The sequence below is a fragment of the Nycticebus coucang genome, chromosome 22 (assembly GCF_027406575.1).
Source record: "Nycticebus coucang isolate mNycCou1 chromosome 22, mNycCou1.pri, whole genome shotgun sequence".
Taxonomy (NCBI): domain Eukaryota; kingdom Metazoa; phylum Chordata; class Mammalia; order Primates; family Lorisidae; genus Nycticebus; species Nycticebus coucang.
This window is the reverse complement of record NC_069801.1, coordinates 44,990,658-45,007,654: the sequence shown is the minus strand read 5'-3', so window position 1 is coordinate 45,007,654 and position 16,997 is coordinate 44,990,658. Positions and strand designations below refer to the sequence as shown.

At 45.0% G+C, this 16,997-nt stretch overlaps 1 protein-coding gene across 2 annotated transcripts in view; it reads right to left on the bottom strand.

The window, feature by feature from the left end:
- Positions 1-7,408, bottom strand: part of SLC5A9 (solute carrier family 5 member 9) — a 29,580-nt gene extending 22,172 nt beyond the window's left edge. Inside the window, exon 1 of one of the 2 annotated variants that reach the window (XM_053576896.1) lies at positions 7,122-7,408. The gene's annotated coding sequence lies outside the window, so the exon portion shown is untranslated. The remainder of the gene's footprint in view (positions 1-7,121) is intronic. The other variant, XM_053576897.1, reaches the window with a different exon arrangement.
- Positions 7,409-16,997: the final 9,589 nt, after the last annotated feature.

Sequence of the window (16,997 nt, the reverse complement as noted above, 5' to 3'; positions counted from 1 at the left end):
AAAGCCATAGTGCTCAAGACAGCATGGTACTGGCACAAAAACAGAGACATAGACACTTGGAATCGAATTGAAAACCAAGAAATGAAACTAACATCTTACAACCACCTAATCTTCGATAAACCAAACAAGAACATACTTTGGGGGAAAGACTCCCTATTCAATAAATGGTGTTGGGAGAACTGGATGTCTAAATGTAAAAGACTGAAACTGGACCCACACCTTTCCCCACTCACAAAAATTGATTCAAGATGGATAAAGGACTTAAATTTAAGGCATGAAACAATAAAAATCCTCCAAGAAAGCATAGGAAAAACACTGGAAGATATTGGCCTGGGGAAAGACTTCATGAAGAAGACTGCCATGGCAATTGCAACAACAACAAAAATAAACAAATGGGACTTCATTAAACTGAAAAGCTTCTGTACAGCTAAGGAGACAACAACCAAAGCAAAGAGACAACCTACACAATGGGAAAGGATATTTGCATATTTTCAATCAGACAAAAACTTGATAACTAGGATCTATAGAGAACTCAAATTAATCCACATGAAAAAAGCCAACAATCCCATATATCAATGGGCAAGAGACATGAATAGAACCTTCTCTAAAGATGACAGATGAATGGCTAACAAACACATGAAAAAATGTTCATCATCTCTATATATTAGAGAAATGCAAATCAAAACCACCCTGAGATATCATCTAACCCCAGTGAGAATGGCCCACATCACAAAATCTCAAAGCTGCTGATGCTGGCGTGGATGTGGAGAGAAGGGAACACTTTTACACTGCTGGTGGGACTGCAAACTAGTACAACCTTTCTGAAAGGAAGTATGGAGAAACCTCAAAGCACTCAAGCTAGACCTCCCATTTGATCCTGCAATCCCACTACTGGACATCCACCCAGAAGGAAAAAAATCCTTTTATCATAAGGACACTTGTACTAGACTGTTTATTGCAGCTCAATTTACAATCGCCAAAATGTGGAAACAGCCTAAATGCCCACCAACCCAGGAATGGATTAACAAGCTGTGGTATATGTATATCATGGAATACTATTCAGCTATTAAAAAAAAATGGAGACTTTACATCCTTCGTATTAACCTGGATGCAAGTGGAAGACATTATTCTTAGTAAAGCATCACAAGAATGGAGAAGCATGAATCCTATGTACTCAATTTTGATATGCGGACAATTAATGAGAATTAAGGTCATGGGGGGGAGGAAAAGAAGAAAGAGGGACTGAGGGAGGGGAGTGGGGCCTTGGTGTGTGTCACATTTTATGGGGGCAAGACATGATTGCAAGAGGGACTTTACCTAACAATTGCAATCAGTGTAACCTGGCTTATTGTACCCTCAATGAATCCCCAACAATAAAAAATAAATAAATAAATAAATAAATAAATAAAAAGAAAATGACAGTGTACTACCTCTAATGGGGAAAAAAAAAATGTCTCTAAGCCTGGGTGTCCCCGTCAGTGTGACCTGTGCCCTGTCTGCTTCATATCCAGTGAGGCTAGGATGTGCTCCCTAGAGCCTCTGCAAACCCCAACTCACTGAATGCTCTTGGGGTTAACACAGAGATGCTCACATCTCACCACCATCTAGCCAAGGGGCCCAGACCCCAGGCACATAGGCATGCCTGCTCACAAGATCCTTCCAAAGTAGCTGCATTTAGGACAGCTCGGTCTTGCAAGTGTCACTCTACAGCAGCTAAAGGGGACACCATCACTGTCCCCCACCCATCCACAGCATCCTCTGAAGATCCCAGGTCTGGGCATGGGAGCCAGACCCCCTTCCCTTCCTTTCTAGGGGAAAGGAAGGTGAGGGGCAGTATTCTGGGTCTCTTCTCTCTGCGCCCCCCACCAGGTCCCCCAGGCCAGAACATCAGGCATAGCCACACTGAACCCTACGGTGTGGGGCATTGATATTGGAGGAAGATCAGGATAGTCCCAGCTAGGCAGGACTCAGTGAGATCTGGCACCCATTAGGATTAGATGCCAGAGGAAGTGGACCCTTATACTATACCCCTTACAAAAATTAACTCAAATGGGATCGAAGACCTACATGCAACAGGTTGGAAGAAGAGATGTAGTAAAATCTTGATGACATTGAATTTGGTAGTGATTTCTTGGCTAGGGTACCAAAGCACAGGCAACAGAAGAAAAAATAGATAAGTTGGACTTAAAAATTGAAAACTTCTGAGCATCAGAAGGTGCTACTGCCAGGGTGAAGAGTCAGCCCACAGAATGTGAGAAAATCTTTGCACATCATATATTTGACAACAGATTAATATCCAGAATATATAAGGAACTTCAACAAATTAACACAAAGAAAACAAACAACTCTTTGCAAAAATGGGAAAAGGACTTTAATAGATATTCTCCAAAGAAGTTATACAGACCTCCAAAAGCATGCGAAAGGAACGCAACATCACTAATCATAGGGGAGACGGAAAGCAAAACCACAGTGAGGTGATTCCACTTCACGCTTGATAGGAAGGCTGTTACTGAAAAAACAAAAAACAAAAAAACCCAGAACATAACAAGTGCTGGTGAAGATGTGAAGTCGGAATGGCCGTGCATCACTGGTAGAGATATAAAATGGTGCAGCCACTATGAAGAACGGTATGAAAGCTCCTCAGAAATTAAAAATTACTATGACCTAGCCATTCAACTGCTGATTATATATCCCAAAGAATTGAAAGCAGGAACTCAAGCAGATGTTTGTACACCCATGTTCATAGCAGTGTTATCCAGAAAGGCCAAAAGATGGAAGTACCCCAAAGGTTCACCAACAAATGAACAGATAAACAAAATGTGACGTATACAATGGACTGTCACTCAGCCTTAAAGGGGAAGCAGTTCTGTCATATGCTACAACATGCGTGAACACTGAAGACACGTCCTAATGACTTAAGTCAGGCCCCAAAGGACAACTACTGTACAATTCCATTCATACATAGGTGAGCTACCTAGACCAGCCAAAATCATAGAGACAGAAAATAGAACCATAGATGCCAAAGTGGGGTGAAGGATTAGGAGCTCGTGTTAAATGGAAGCAGAGTCTGAGATGAAAAGAGCTATGGAGACAGATGGTGGTGATGGCTGTATGACATAATGAATGTATTTATAACCCCTGAACTATATCCTTAAAATGGCAATTTTTGCATTACGTATATTTAACCCCAATAAAAGAATATAGAAAAAAGACACAACATACATAAAAAAATTACAAAATGAAGGAAAAATAAATGCAAAGGGAATGCTAAAGAATGAGTTTACAACTCTAAAGAGGGGCATACAAAAGGATTTTGTAGATGTTTCTTTACATAAATCTTTGTCACCTTTTCCCGAGAGGGGAAGGGTATGGGCTGCTTGTCCTTTGCTCTAAGTGTCATTTCATGTCCAGAAGCTTTGGCAGGGAGGCTTGGAGAGCTGGGTGCATCCCCCTCAGTTGGGGTCACCATGGACCAGGGTCTGATTCAAGCCTGAAATGCATAAAGGGCCAGAGTCTGTGGCTTCCTGGATGCTGCCATTGTAGGGGGTTGGCAATTGTTGGTGTGGGACCGGCTGCATCCTGGGCTTGGGCAGAAACTGAGTGAATATTTTCAGTGTGTGTGTATGGGAACTAGATGTGGGCCACACGTGGGGAAAAACACAGTGTGGGGCTTTTTTAGATGCTGTTTATTAGGCTACCTGGGGCTGCAGCTGGCAGGATCTGGTGGTCAACTGCCTGATTTGAGGGGGCTGCTGATGGATTAGGGGTACAGTGCTGAATGAGGGGTGTCTAGGAGGCTGCCCCAGCCAGGGAATCCTGAACACCCCATGGGGGCAGCCACATGGGCTGGGCCCAGAGCCAGAGTCTTGTACTGGGTCCGGGCCCAGAGCCAGAGCCTTCTTAAGCGGGTCCTACTCAAGTCAAAGCTTTGCTGCTTCTCAAACAGTTTCTCACTGTTTACACAGTGAGAAATCACTCCCCACAATCAGATGTGGCAGTTTGCAAGTAGGGAGGAGGTGAGTGAGAAGCATAACCATGAAGCACTGAATAATCTATGACACTCGCACTGTCATTTCTAAATCTCATCTGGACTGAGACTGTGTTTCCAGACTTAAAGAGATAAAAGAAATTTCTATGGCTAATTGTAACCAGAAAATAAGATAATTATCTGAGTTTAAGAGTTATGCCTGTCGAACAAGAAGCTTAAGTCAGTTGCTTAAGATAATTACTTTTGCACTGTTGATGAGATCGCAAACAAGCACAGCCTCCATGGAAAGAAGTATGGAGAATCCTTAAAGAGCTAAAAGTAGACCTTCCATACAATCCTGCAACCCCATTACTAGGCGGCATTTGCATTCTCATGTTTATTGTAGTTCAATTCATGATTGCCAAGATGTGGAATCAACCCAAGTGCCCATCTACCCATGAATAGATTAGTTAGCGTGATAGATGTACATCATGGAATACAATTCAGCCATCAAAAATATGGAGACTTTACATCTTTTCTATTAACCTGGATGAAGTTGAAGAACATTCTCTTTAGTAAAGCATCTCAAGAAAGGAAATGCAAGTAACCAATTTACTTAATACTGATATGAAACCAGCAGAGGAACAACTATACACCCACATGAGACAAAAGCACAGTTAAATTCAAGTGCAGGGGAGAGGGTAGGAAGGAGGGGGTTTGGTGTGCTCTCTCCTAATGGGCACGACGTAAGGCTATATGGCACACGGCCTGGGTGAAGGGCTCAACTACAACGTGGACTTAACAAATTCAAACACTGTAACCCAATTGTTTGTACTTTCATATTAATCTGAAATTTAAAAAAAGAAAATTGCTTTTAGGATCGCACACTCTGTGTCTAGTTTTACATCAAAAGCCCCTACTTTTGCAACTGCAGCCTATTTCCCCCTTAGGTTTCAGGCTGCTGTGTCCTCAGTCAAGACTCTAGAAAATGGAGTTCGGCTTAGAATCCTGGGGACAACTAGCCTCACAGCCTTGTCTTCTGAGGTCACCACCCTAACGTCAGCCTCTTTGCAGGCTCACCTCTGCCATCTTCCTGCCTTCAAGGTGCTGTGTTTGTCCAGCCCCGCCCAGCTCCCCATTGCCCTCTCCCCAGCAGCCATTCTACTGATGCTTCTTTGCCTGGCTCCCATGGAGGACAGGTCTCTACCAGCCGTTGCAGTGGCCGCATTGTCCTGTGGGTGGCTCCTCCTCACAGCCTTCACGGGGGGAGGCTTCTCCCTCTCCCACACCCCTCAGAGTTTGGGTCTGAATGCTCCTTGCACCTCCTTGCTACTGAGCTGTGCCCCGTGGCTCCTGCAGCCACTGTGCTCTCCCTCACCTCCAGGTCTTTGTGTCTGCTGTGCCCCTCACCACAGTCCTTCGTCAGAAGCCTCCTCCGACTCCTAGGTTGGAATATCCCCCAGCCCAATGCACTCCCCAATCTTGTCTCTGAATGTGATTGTTGGGTCAGGGGCGTTGGTCTTAGATGTGCACCCTCAAGGGTGAGGAACTTGGTATCTTCGTGCCCCTAGTGCCTGGAGCAAAGTCAGAGAGAGGGTGTGAGAAGGGCATTTTAGAAAATCCCTCCTGGGGTCAGCATGGGAACAGACAAAAAGGACACAGCTGGTGCAATAGGTCAGGAAGAGGTGGGTGCCCTAGTGAGGGGAAGGAAAGCAGGGTCTCAGCAGTTCTCCTGAGCTAGAAGCCTGTGACCAGGGTGGCTCCCTTCACCCCAGGGTCATGTCCCCACTCTAGTGGTCCTTCCTGTCACTCAGCTCCCAGTGGCTGCAAGTGCTCCTTTACTGTGCAAAGCCCTGAGAAGCAGCCTTGAGTTTGTTCCAATCCCACCTTCCCATCCCAGGACAGGTGGGTGGGAAGCCTTTGGTTGAGGATACGTGGCACTAATGGTGAGCTCCAGAGCACAGGGCATCACCCTGATGATATCGAGTGTTCCAGACTTTTCCACATGGAAGGGAAGCCCCTTCTCGCTGCTCCCTGGGTGTTCCTCTGGCCCCTCTGGCACTCCTCTCCCTGAGAAGGACACCGGGCAGGTTTGAGGTGCCTCAGGCTGGCCTACACCCTGACCACTGCACATTCTTCCTGAAAAGCCACTCTTGGCCAACCTTTCTGCTGAAGACTTTCTCTTCCAGAGCAGTGACAGGTGAAGAGACCATTTCTCAGTTTGTGCCAGAAGTACTAACATCACAAATGTGTTCTCTATTGTTATATTAACTGTATGAATTAGCTTTAAGAGTTCCATTTTAGCTGCAGAAACAAGGCCCTTTGGCTAGTTTCAATGGCATGTCTGGGTTTTTAATTCTGGCTTGTCTGACTCTGAAAGCTCTGGTGTACCCCTCCTCCCCTCTCTCCTGAGAGAACATGGAAGGGGTGCCCTCTGGTGCGGGATAGAAATCCGCTCTGCTTTCTCCCTCCAGTGGGAGCTCTGAGGAAGGCACAAAGGTGGCTGGACCGGGCACAGAGACCTCTCCTGGGTCGAGCCCTGGGTCTGCCTCTCCCCTGCCAGCTGGCCCTCGCTCAGCCCGCTATCCCTGCCTGGTCCTGGTCCCCTCTACTCCTCAGTCCGCAGGGTTTGGTGATGTTATTTTTTCCTACATGGCTGTGTTCAGCTTAGTTTAAATCCCAGGAGGTCCACTGAATTGATCTAGCCACCCATGGGCAGACTCTCCCAGGTCTGCACCAGGCTGTCCTGCTGCACAACTCCAGGGTTACTATTCCCCAAGGTGTGACACCTGGAGTGCCTGGCTCTATGGAAGTCACAGCTCTGCTCTTTGTGCTAGCCATGGCGGGGGAAGCAAAGCATGGCCCACGCAGGCCAGGAGGAGTGCTGGTTGACCTTGTGGTGCCTCTCCCACCCCAGCCACCAGGGCCAAGGCCTCAGGAGTGCTCCCGTGTCAGATCGCACCATGAGAAGGAGGGCTTCCGGGGGACAGGACGGATGCTCAATTCCTAGAGGAGAGGACTGTCAGGTAAGAGAGGAGGATTGAGAAGAATAGGGACAAAGACGCAGGGATGCAGGAAAGAGGAAGGCAGATGATGAGAGCTATATGCTTCAGCCATGAACATAGTATTCCTATCTAGCCCCACCAACCCCTACCTGTGCAGCTGGCCTGGACAAAACCTCCCGAGGGGCGGCTCTCTACCAGCCAGGGCGAGGTGACTCTGGCCTGGCCTCTGGCAGCTGCTCTGGCAGTGGAGGGAAGGCTGCAGTTCAGTCCTGGCTCCACCTGCAGGCACGGTGTCTGGAACGTCCCTAAAATTTCCTGCCAGTCCCCTGGGCCTTGGGCTCTGAGGGCCAGCACTGTCCTTGCTACCAGATGCGGTCCTGGAGAAAAGGAAACTTGCTCTGGGTTCAGAATGCTCCAGGCCCCCGGGTCAGGCGTAGAGGCAGGCCACAGCTCAGAGCTGGCTGCTTTTGTTGCTGCTGTCACATACCTGGGCAAACAGGTTTCTCAAGACAATAGAAGGGTTCAGACTTTCCGGCTGTAAGATGACTAAGTTCTGGAGCTCCAATGTACTCTGTGCTGACTCTGGTTAATACTGCTGGATTTCGTACTGGAAATTTGCTCAAAGGGTAGTTCGTAAGTGTTCTCAACACATACACAAAACGAGGACGTGTGAGGTGACAGATGTGTTGGTTAACTTGCTGTGGTAACCCTCTCACACACGTGGATATCAACTCACCATGCTGTGCGCCTTAAATATACACAATTTATATTTGTCCATTATATTCCAATAAGTTGAAAAAATAATAACAAAACACAGGCACGCAAGGACAGGAGGTGGGGTGGGTGACACTGGAAACAATCACTATTTGGAGCCTTGGCCTTGGTGCTGGGTTTTGGTTATGGGCAAATGTGACCAGTTTGTAGACACGTGTGCACACATGCACCCTGCTCTTCCTCCAGCTTGTCAAGGAAAACACTATGGAGTATTGACGAGTCACTTGGCTCCTTCACTCACCAGCCAGGTGATGGGGACAAAGCACTTCACATTTCATACTCCCTGTTTTCTCTTCTAGAAAATGGAGATAAAAACGACCTCACAGGTTGCTGGAGGATAAAATAAAACAGGGGCTGTGAAACATTTATAAGCTGCACAGTGCCCTGACCCTGGCAGGCATTGCTGTTTCCTGAGCCCACAGTGGGATTTTAGTACTGATGGCGCCTGGTCCGTGGCATGGCCTTGGGGGGCAGTGTCAGGGTCAGAATGTGAGTCTTGGTTCTGTTCCTCGGCAGCTATATGGGGCTGGGAGAATTTCTTTTTTTTTTTTTTTCCTTAATTTAATTTTTAAAAGGGCCCTACTTTCTTTTGTTGGGATTTGTTTGTTTGTTTGTTTAGCAGGCCCCAGCTGGGTCCAAACTCACCAGCCCAGTGCATGGGCTTGGTGCTCTAACCATTGAGGGATGGGTGCCCAGCCTGAGAGAATTTCTTCATCAATGAAGACTAATGAGGCAACAGCATGTGCCTCTTACAGGGTTGGGGAAATTAAAAGAGATAATGTAGGTGTAAGCAGATGTTGAAATGGGACTCTTTCTGTCTTGGTTTTGACTGGGGTCCAAAGGTTGAAAACAATATAAAAGGTGCCTATTCCACCCCAACCCCCATTGTAGAAAGAAGATGGAATTCCAGGGGTGGGGGTCCCCACTGTGGCACCATGGAGATATACCCAGCTCAGATGGCTGCTGCCTCAGGATTGAACCCTGCGTTGTCCCTGAAGTCACTTTCTCACCGGCTTGGGCCTGTGACTGAGCAGCTGATATGCCCATTCCTGCAGGTGGTGGAAGACTTGCTTAGAACTGAGCTGGAGTTGAGAGTCCTGCCAGTCCTCCTCCCTTCCTCTTTTTCCTTACTTCCCCCCACTTTCCCTCTTTTATTTTTCAGTAGTTCCCTCAATAAAGCTCTTTCATGCCTGCAAGAGAACCTGTACCTTCTCAGGGGAACCATTTTGCCACCATCTCTGGTCATCTGCCTCCAGCCTGGTGTGGGCACTCGAGAGTTGGGGAGTGTCAGCTGCTGGGGTGATGTGGCCACCCCTCCAGGCCTCCACTCAGTCTAGAGAGAAGAGCTCCAGAAGGCCTGTGGCAGAGCTTTAGATGTGTCTGTTCCTGGAGAGTTACAGGAAGAAGATGGTTTGATCTAGGCTGGGGCATTTTGAAAGGGAAGTGACCCCCAGCAGAGTGACAGACTTTGGAAGTGCAGGATCTAGTGCTCTAAAGGCTGCAGTGGGGGCTCCTGCTCTGGGCAGACAGGGTGGAGGGTGTTTGAGGCCCTGCCCTGCCACCCTGCTCCTACCTGCCCAGGAACCCAGCAGCCTTTGACATAAATGGCTTCCTTCCTCCCTCCCCTCCTCTGGCTGCTCACTTGCTGCCTTCCCTCAGGCTGAGGCAGCTGAACTCCTTCCCTCTTGTGCTCATAGGGCCTGTGTTCCCCATTACTGAGCACTCTGGGCTGTTCCCAGCTGTCTCCCTGACTCGACAGGGAGCTGCTCCAAAGGTTCCTATGCCTGAGACCCATAACAGCTGGGGGCTCACTGAGGTCTCAGCCAAAGGATGGATGGTAGGGCAGCAGGTGCCTGGCATCAGATGTGTTCTCTGCAGACGTCATTTTTATGAGGAACCAGAGCCTTCCAGGAGGAAATAGCTGAGCCCAAGTGGCAGAGATAGGAGTGGTGCATGAGAACACAGCTGGCCGAGGAGCCAGAGGAACAGGAATTCAGTCTGCTGCCGGTGCATTTGTGATCCTGGATGAGCCTCCATATCATTGTGGGTCTCCTTATCTCCAAAGTGAGATGGCTGGGTTATTTTCCCCTCTAGCATTTGGGCTCTAAGCCTTGTGTGGGAGGTGGGATCCAGTTGTGGAAAGAGGGAATGCTGAAGTCCCCAGGGCTTAAAGTCAGTGCCATGGATCTGAGCCTGGCCCTGCACCTATCAGGATCTGAGTCTGAGCAACTCACCCTCCTCGGTCTCCTCAGCTTCTTTATATGTGAAACAGGCTGGCAAGGTTCACCTCATGGAGCCATCTTGGGGTGTAAAGGGTGTGTGTAAAGCACAAACACTTGGACAGCACAGCAGTGCTCAATGAACAGGAGCTGGTGCAGCTCTTACCGTTATCCACTATGGACAAAAAGGCTTCTCAGGACTCTGCACCAGTGTTCAACCTGGAGCAGTCAAGCCACTCGGTCCTGGAAAATTACAGAACCCCCAGAAGTCCTGAGTGGGGCTGGGGTGGCCTCATGCCTGAGTCTATATAATCCCACCTTGTCACACCCTCTTCAGATACAGATTCTGCAGCTAGTTCAGCATGGTTCTGGAGAGCTCTCCAAGGACCATCTTGCCCTCACTGGGAAGAAAATGGTTACTTGCCTCATCTCACAGGAATTGGGTCAAAGAGATTCTGAGTACCCTGGGATTAGTGACCAGAGACAGAGCCTGGGATCTGAAGATTACAGCCCTGGTCCACTATTCCCATCCCTTTCTGTCATCATGTCCTTTCACATTCTGTGTCATATGGCACCCCACAGCTGCCGTGCTCCCCTATTGTAACACCTGTCGACAACAACGTTGCTTGTCTGTTCCCATTGCTGGTGGTGGACCCAAGGAAGGCAGGGGCTTTATCAGATTCATTTGTTTTTTCTTTTTCTTTTTATATAGCTTTATTGAGATATAATTTGTATATCAAACAATTCACCCATTTTAAGTGTACTATTTAATGATTTTTCATATAGGGGTATTTATAGAGTTGTACAGGCATGACTAAAATCTACTTTTACAACATTTCTATGAGCATAGAAAGAAAGTGTGTGCCCCTTAAAGTAACTCTTCATTCTCTTCCCCAGCCCTACACAACCACTTATCTACTGTCTGTCTCCCTAAAGTGCCCATTTTGGACATTTTGTATCAATGGAGGCATGTAAGATGTGTTCTTTTGTGTCTGGCTTCGTTAATGAAACATTATGTCCTTGTAGTTCATAAAAATGCTGTAGCATGTAGCAGATGAAACATTATGTCCTTGTAGTTCATAAAAATGCTGTAGCATGTAGCAGAACTTCCTTTATATCGCTGAATGGTATTCCATTGTATAGATATATCACACTTAGCATATCCGTTCACCAGCTGATAGGCATTTGTGAACAGTGTTGCTGTGAATGTTTATACACAGGTCCTTGTGTGGACCTATGTTTTCATTTTTACTGGGTAGATACCCAAAATTGAAATTGTTGGGTTTATGTTAATTCTATATTTAACATTTTGAAAAACTGCAATGCTAGTTCCAAAAAACCTGGCTGCATCATTTTATATCCCTGGCAGCAATATATGAGTGTTTTGAATTTTCTATATCCTCTCCAACACTTGTTATCATCTGTCTTACTAGTTATAGCCATTCTTGTGAGCAGTTAGAGACTCAGAAAGGGGAAGTAGAAAAAGAAACCAAGTAAGATGGCTGAATGGAGCCAGCTTTTGACAAGGCTCCATCCAGAGGGACAGCTAATGGACAGAATGAACTCAATGAAGCTGAAGGTTGGGAGCTGAACTAAGAAAGAAGATTGATGAGTGCACATCATCCCTGCTGAGGCAAGCTGTGACTCCAAGGAAACAAAGTCCAGGTACAAAACCCATCTCCAAGAGGATGAGAGACCCCTCCCCCAAGTAAGTGGCTCATTGTGTGCTTATTACAAGTGAGTGGTGTTCAGAAGACCTCTTATTTTACTCCACAGGAGAGAGCCACCAAACACTGGGACTCCTTCTCCAGAGAGTTCCCACCTGTAAACCTAGGCATTCTTTTGCTCGGCATAAAATTAAACAACTATTTTTCCTGCAATTTTGAACTCCGAGTCCACTCTTCCACCCTCACCTAGCATTCTGAAAGTCTGTCCCTGCAGAGCCCAGAGTGTTTGGCAATTCCTTGAGAGGTCAGGGCATTGTGTGTGCCACTGCACAACTGCACTGAAACAGTGACTTGAAGTTGCAGGAGGCAGTGGGGAGAGGAAGTACAGTGGTGCCACAACAGTACATGGCGGTGGTGGTGGCAGGGCTCACACCCAGGTCAGATTTTGGAGAAACAGTTCCCTGATTCTGTAGACCATGAGAGGGAGGCAGGCCTCAACTCCACTGGGATGCTGGAGGCGGAGTGAGGCTGGGCAGAAACGCAGACTCTGTAGGAGAGAAATACGTGCCACTATGGTATCCACTGGCAGATGGAGGTGCTTGTACCATGGAACATACTCTGTGGAGCATTCCTCAGATTCCATTGAGCACTGAAGGAGCCAGGCTTCAGCTCCTTGAGGTTGCCTGCCAGTGGCAGAGTGTGGCAGGGAAGGAGGCATTGACTCTTCTTTGACTCTGGCAGGTGCATATACCTGGTGCCTTTGCTCACTGGAGGGAGCTGGGCCACAGCCCCATGGCATTACTGCTGGTGGGGAGTGGCTGTGGCACTTACCCCCTTGAACTGACTCTTTGGCTGGGCAGCTTTCCTGACTCCATTGAACAGCAGAGGGAGCCACACTTCAGCCTTTCAGGTTTTCTGGATGGAGCTGCCTGTGGATCCCTGCTGACAGGTTGCTGGAGACCTTTTTGAATTCTCCCAGTTGAGTAGTGATTGTGCTGCCTGGGACAATTGGATTGGAACTCTTGACCTGGGCTGTCCACCCAGGGACCCTCCAAGGTTGAGCCATGGTTTTGTTGTAGAGAGAGGGACTGATTTTCCTCTTCCTGTTATTGCTGGTGGGGGGCAGGGTGTCTCAGTTCCTTGTATCCTTCCTCAGCTGAGATTTCAGCCTAAATCTGTGACTCATTAGGATTGGATAGAGGCTGGCTGAATACAAGAGAAAGCCAGCTAGCCCTATCACACCAATCAGGTCCTCAGAATCTCTGACTACAGGTCTGAAAGGGACCTTTTATTTTATTTTGCTTTTTTTATTGTTGGGGATTCATTGAGGGTACAATAAGCCAGGTTATACTGATTGCATTTGTTAGATAAAGTCCCTCTTGCAATCGCGTCTTGCCCCCCCAAAGGTGCGGCACACACCAAGGCCCCACCCCCGTCCCTGCTTCCCTCTCTCTGCTCTTCCTTTCTCCACCCCTCCCTCCTTCTTTCTCTCTCTGTTCTCCCCTTCCCCCACCCCCACCATGACCTTTATTGTCATTAATTGTCCTCATATCAAAACTGAGTACATAGGATTCATGCTTTTCCATTCTTGTGATGCTTTACTAAGAATAATGTCTTCCACTCCACCCAGGTTAATTCGAAGGATGTAAAGTCTCTATCTTTTTAAATCACTGAATAGTATTCCATGGTATACATATACCACAGCTTGTTAATCCATTCCTGGGTTGGTGGGCATTTAGGTTGGCTCCACATTTTGGCGATTGTAAATTGAGCTGCAATAAACAGTCTAGTACAAGTGTCTTTATGATAAAAGGATTTTTTTCCTTCTGCGTAGATGCCCAATAATGGGATTGCAGGATCAAGTGGGAGGTCTAGCTTGAGGCTTTGAGGTTTCTCCATACTTCCTTCTAAAAAGGTTGTACTAGTTTCCAATCCCTCGAGCAGTGTAAAAGTGTTCCCTTCTCTCCACATCCATGCCAGCACCTGCGGTTTGGAGATTTTGTGATGTGAGCCATTCTTGCTGAGGTTAGATGTATCTCAGGGTGGTTTTGATTTGCATTTCTCTAATAGATAGGGATGATGAACATTTTTTTATATTTTTGTTAGCCATTTATCTGTCTTCTTTAGAGAAGGTTCTATTCATGGCTCTTGCCCATTGATGTATGGGATTGTTGATTTTTTTCATGTGGATTAATTTGAGTTCTCTATAGATCCTAGTTATCAAGCTTTCGTCTGATTGAAAATATGCAAATATCCTTTCCCATTGTGTAGGTTGTCTCTTTGCTTTGGTTGTTGTCTCCTTAGCTGTACAGAAGCTTTTCAGTTTAATGAAGTCCCATTTGTTTATTTTTGTTGTTGTTGCAACTGCCATGGCAGTCTTCTTCATGAAGTCTTTCCCCAGGCCAATATCTTCCAGTGTTTTTCCTGTACTTTCTTTGAGGATTTTTATTGTTTCATGCTTTAAATTTAAGTCCTTTATCCATCTTGAATCAATTTTTGTGAGTGGGGAAAGGTGTGGGTCCAGTTTCAGTTTTTTATATGTAGATATGCAGTTCTCCCAACACCATTTATTGAAGAGGGAGTCTTTCCCCCAAGGCATGTTCTTGTTTGGTTTATCAAGGATTAGGTGGTCGTAAGATGTTAGTTTCATTTCCTGGTTTTCTATTCGATTCCAAGTCTCTATGTCTCTATTTTTGTGCCCGTACCATGCTGTCTTGACCACTATGGCTTTGTAGTACAGCCTAAAATCTGGTATAGTGATGCCTTCAGCTTTATTTTTATTACTAAGAACTGCCTTAGGTATACGGGTCTTTTTTTCTGGTTCCATACAAAACACAGAATCATTCTGTCCAAATCTTGAAAGTACGATGTTGGTATTTTAATAGGAATGGCATTGAGTAGATTTATTGCTTTGGGAAGTATAGACATTTTAACAACATTGATTCTTCCCATTTATGAGCATGGTATGTTCTTCCATTTGTTAATATCTTCTGCTATTTCCTTTCTGAGGATTTCCTAATTTTCTTTATAGAGGTCCTTCACCTCCTTCAGTAAGGTATATTCCTAGGTATTTCATTTTTCTTTGAAATTGTGGTGAAGGGAGTTGTGTCATTAATTAGCTTCTCATCTTGACTGTTATTGGTGTATACAAAGGCTACTGACTTGTGGACATTGATTTTATATACTGAGACATTACTGTATTTTTTGATGACTTCCAGGAGTCTTGTGGTTGAGTCTTTGGGATTCTCTAAGTATAAAAGATCATGTCATCAGCAAAGAGGGAGAGTTTGACCTCCTCTGCTCCCATTTGGATTCCCTTTATTTCCTTGTCTTGCCTAATTGCATTGGCAAAATCTTCCAGCACTATGTTGAATAGTAAATGTGACAGAAGGCAACCTTGTCTGGTTCTAGTTCTAAGAGGAAAAGCTTTCAGTTTTACTCCCTTCAGTAAAATATTAGCTGTGGGTTTGTCATAGATAGCTTTAATCAGTTTCAGAAATGTGCCACCTATGCCTATACTCTTCAGTGTTCTAATTAGAAAAGGATGCTGGATTTTATCAAATGCTTTTTCTGCATCTATTGAGAGGATCATGTGATCTTTATTTTTGCCTCTGTTAATATGGTGGATAATGATTATGGACTTGCGGATGTTAAACCAGCCTTGCATCTCTGGGATGAAACCTACTTGATCATAATGTATGACTTTTTTGATGATAAGCTGTAATCTATTGGCTAGGATTTTGTTGAGAATTTTTGTATCTATATTCATGAGTGAAATTGGTCTGAAATTCTTTTTAGTTGGGTCTTTTCCTGGTATTGGTATCAGGGTGATGTTTGCTTCATAGAATGTGTTGGGGGAAGATTCCTTCCTCCTCAATTTTTTGGAATAATTTCTGCAGTACAGGAATAATTTCTTCCTTGAAGGTTTGATAGAATTCTGGTGTGAAGCCATCTGGACCAGGGGATTTTTTGGTTGAAAGCTTTATTATTATTTCTTTAATCTCAATGCTTGAAATTGGTTTGTTCAGGAGCTCTATTTCTTCCTGGCTAAGTCTAGGGAGAGGATGTGATTCCAAATATTGATCTATTTCCTTCATATTGTCAAATTTCTGGGCATAGAGTTTTTGGTAGCATTCAGAGATGATCTCTTGTATCTCTGTGGGATGAGTTGTTATTTCCCCTTTATCATTTCTGATTGAGGTTACTAGCGATTTTACTTTTCTATTTCTTGTTAGTCTGGCCAATGGTTTTTCTATTTTATTTATTTTTTCAAAAAACCAATTCCTTGTTTCATTAATTTTCTGAATGATTCCTTTGTTTTCAATTTCATTGATCTCTGATTTGATTTTGGATATTTGTTTTCTTCTATTGGGTTTAGGCTTAGATTGTTCTTCTTTTTCCAATTTCCTCTCAAAACTGCTTTTGCAGTATCCCACAGGTTTTGGTTGCTTGTGTCTTCATTGTTGTTACGCTCAAGGAAGTTAATGATTTCCTGTTTTATTTCTTCCTACACCCATCTGACATTCAACAGGAGGTTGTTTAATTTCCATGCCTTTGGGTGGGGTTGAACATTTTTGTTAGAGTTGAGTTCCACCTTTAGAGCCTTATGGTCTGAGAAGATACAAGGTAAAATTTCAATTCTTTTGATTCTGCTGATATTTGTTTTTTGTCCCAGGATATGATCAATTTTGGAGAATGTTACATGGTGATGAGAAGAATGTATATTATTTATCTTTGGGATGGAGTATTCTATATGCGTCTATCAAGCACAGTTGTTCTAGGGTCTCATTTAAATCTCTTTATATCTTTGTTTAATTTCTGTTTAGAGGATCTGTCCAGCTCTGTAAGAGGAGTGTTAAAGTCCCCTGTTATTATGGTGTTATCAGATATCATATTGGTCAGACTGAGTAAGGTCTGTTTCAAGACTCTGGGAGCATTTAAATTGGGTGCATAAATATTTAGAATTGAAATGTCTTCTTGTTGTATTTTTCCCTTGACCAATATAAAGTGACCATCTTTGTCTTTTTTGACTGTAGGTGCTTTAAATCCACATGGCTCTGAAAATAAGATTGCAACTCCTCCTTTCTTCTGAATTCCATTTGCCTGAAAAATTGTCTTCCAACCCTTGACTTGGAGTTTTAATTTGTCTTTGGAAGCCAAGTGTGTTTCCTGCAGACAGCAAATGGATGGCTTGTGTTTTTTAATCCAGTCAGCCAATCTATGTCTCTTCAGTGGGGAATTCAAGCCATTAACATTTATTGAGATAATTGATAAGTGTGGTAGTAATCTATTCATCTAATTGTGTGAGAGTCCATTGCTGAGTTTTATCTTTTGCATCTAAAGTGTGGAAGTCAGGTTCTGTCCT